The following is a 3,203-nucleotide window of genomic DNA, read 5'->3' on the forward strand; positions in this document are numbered from 1 at the left end:
ATTTATGTGTGTGTGTCGACATGTGTTCACATCAGTATGTGAGAGTGTCTGCATGTGTTTATATCTGTATGTGTGTGTGTGTGTCTGCATCTGTTTATATTTGTATGTGTGTTGCATGTCTGCATGTGGTTATATCTGTATCTGTGTGCGTGTGTCTGCATGTGTTTATATCTGTATGTGTGCTGCTTGTGTTTATATCTGTATGTGTGTGTGTTTACTTGTGTTTATATCTGTATGTGTGTGCGTGTCTGCTTGTGTTTATATCTGAATATGTGTGTGTCTGCATGTGTTTATATCTGTAATTGTGCGTGCGTCTGTGCGTTGATATCTCTATGTATGCACGTGTGTCTGCATGTGTTTATATCTGTATGTCTGTGCGTGTTTGCATGTGTTTATATCTGTATTTGTGTGCGTGTGTGCTCATGTCTTTATATATGTATGTGTTTGCGTGTATCTGCAGGTGTTTATATTTGTATGTGTGTCTGCATGTGTTTATATCTGTATGTGTGTGTGTTCGCATGTTTTTATATCTGTATGTCTGTGCATGTCTGCATGTGTTTATATCTGTATGAGTATGTCTGCATGTGTTTATATTTGTATGTGTGTGTGTCTGCATGTGCTTATACGTGTATGTGTGTGCGTGTTTGCATGTGTTTATATCTGTATGTGTGTGTGTGTCGTCATGTGTTTTATCTTTATGTGTTTGTGTCGACATGAGTTTACATCTGTGTTTGTGTGTGCCTGAATGTGTTTATATCTGTGTGTGTGTTTGCATGTGTTTATAGCTGCATGTGCGCGTGCCTGCATGCATTCATACCGGCATGTGTGCGTTTCTGCATGTGTTTATAACTGTATGTCTGTATGTCTGTCTGCATGTGTTTATATCTGTATGTGTGTGTGTATTAATGTATTTATCTCTGTGTGTGTTTGCATGTGTTTATATCTGTATGTGTGTGTCTGCATGTGTTTATATCTGTATGTGTGTGTGTACCTGCATGTGTTTATATTCTATGTTTTTGTGTCAGCATGTGTTTATTTCTGTATGTGTTGTCTGTGTCTGCATGTGTTTATATTTGTACATGTGTGTGCCTGCATCTGTTTATATCTGTATGTTTGCATGTGTTTATATCTGTATGTGTGTATGTGTCTGCATGTGTTTATATCTGTTTGTGTGTGTGTCTGCATGTGTTTATATTTGTATGCATGTGCGTGTTTGCATGTGTTTATATCTGTGTGTATGTTCCCATATGTGTTTATATCTGTATGTATGTGTGTCTGCATGTGTCTATATTTGAATGTGTGTGCGTGTCTGCATGTTTTTGTATCTGGGTGTGCGTGTCTGCATGTGTTTATATCTGTATGTGTGTCTGTATGTCTTTATATCTGTATGTGTGCGTTTCGGCATGTGTTTATATCTGTTTGTGTATGTGTCTGCATGTGTTTATATCTCTATGTGTGTGTCTCTGCATGTGTTTATATCTGTATGTGTGCGTGTCTGCATGTTTACATCAGTATGTGTGTGTGTCCCCACGTGTGTTTATATCTTTATGTGTGCGCGTGTCTGCATGTGTTTATATCAGTACGTCTGTGTCTGCATGTGTTTATATCTGTATATGTGTCCGCGTGTGTCTGCATGTGTTTATAACTGTAAGTGTGCGCGTGTGTCTGCATGAGTTTATATCTGTATATGAGTGTGTCTGCATGTGTTTATGTCTGTATGTGTGTGTGTGTCTGCATGTGATTATACCTGTAAGTGTGCGCGTGTTTGCATGTGTATATATCTGTATATGTGTGTGTATGTCATCATATTTTGATATCTTTATGTGTGTGTGTGTCGACATGTGTTCACATCTATATGTGAGTGTGTCTGCATGTGTTTGTGTCTGTAAGTGTGCGCGTGTATGCATGCGGTTATACCTGTATGTGTGTGTGTCTGCATGTGTTTATATCTGTATGTGGGTGTGTGTGTCCGCAAGTGTTTATATCTGTATATGTGTGCGTGTCTGCATTTGCTTATATCTGTATGTGGGTGTCTGCATGTGTTTATAGCACTATGTATGTGTGTGTGTGTGTGTGTGTTGACATGTGTTTATATTTGTGTATGTGTGTGCCTGCATTTGTTTATAACTGTATGTGTGTGCGTTTTTCTGCATGTATTTATTTCTGTATGTGGGTGTGTGTGTCTGGAAGTGTTTATATCTGTGTGTGTGTGCGTGTCTGCATGTGTTTCTATCTGTATGTTTGTGTCTGCATGTGTTTTTAGCTGCATGTGTGCGTGTCTGCATGTATCTGTATGTGTTTGTATCTGTATGTATGTGTGTCTGCGTGTGATTATATCTGTGTATGTGTGTGCCTGCATGTGTTTATAACTGTATGTGTGTGCGTGTATCTGTATGTGTTTGTATCTGTATGTGTGTGTGTCTGCATGTGTTTATATCTGTAATTGTGTGTGTTTGCATTTGTTTATATCTGTGTGTATGTCCCTACATGTGTTTATATCTGTATGTGTGTGTTTGCATGTTTTTATATCTGTATGTTTGTGCATGTCTGCATGTGTTTATATCTGTATTTGTGTGCGTGTGTCCTCATGTCTTTATATCTGTATGTGTGCGTGTATCTGCATGTGTTTATATTCTATGTTTTTGTGTCTGCATGTGTTTATATCTGTATGTGTGTGTGTGTCTGCATGTGTTTATATTTGTATGTGTGTGCATCGCTGCATGTGATTATATCTGTATCTGTGTGCGTGTGTCTGCATGTGCTTATAGCACTATGTATGTGTGTGTGTGTGTGTGTGTTGACATGTGTTTATATTTGTGTATGTGTGTGCCTGCATTTGTTTATAACTGTATGTGTGTGCGTTTTTCTGCATGTATTTATTTCTGTATGTGGGTGTGTGTGTCTGGAAGTGTTTATATCTGTGTGTGTGTGCGTGTCTGCATGTGTTTCTATCTGTATGTATGTGCATGTCTGCATGTATTTATATCGCTACGTGTGTGTTTATATCTGTACGTGTGCGTGTTGCTGAATGTATTTATATGTGTATGTATGTGTGTGTGTCTGCTTGTGTTTATACTTCTATATGTATGTGTGTGTCTATCTGTCCATATCCGTAAGTGTACATGTTCGTGTGTCTGCATATGTATGTATATGTATGTGGTTATGTCTGTGCGTGTGTTTATATCTGTATGTGTGTAAGCATG

The sequence above is a fragment of the Chiloscyllium plagiosum genome, unplaced genomic scaffold, assembly GCF_037043375.1.
Source record: "Chiloscyllium plagiosum isolate Xiang-an unplaced genomic scaffold, Cpla_swu_hap1 HiC_scaffold_45, whole genome shotgun sequence".
Taxonomy (NCBI): Eukaryota; Metazoa; Chordata; class Chondrichthyes; order Orectolobiformes; family Hemiscylliidae; genus Chiloscyllium; species Chiloscyllium plagiosum.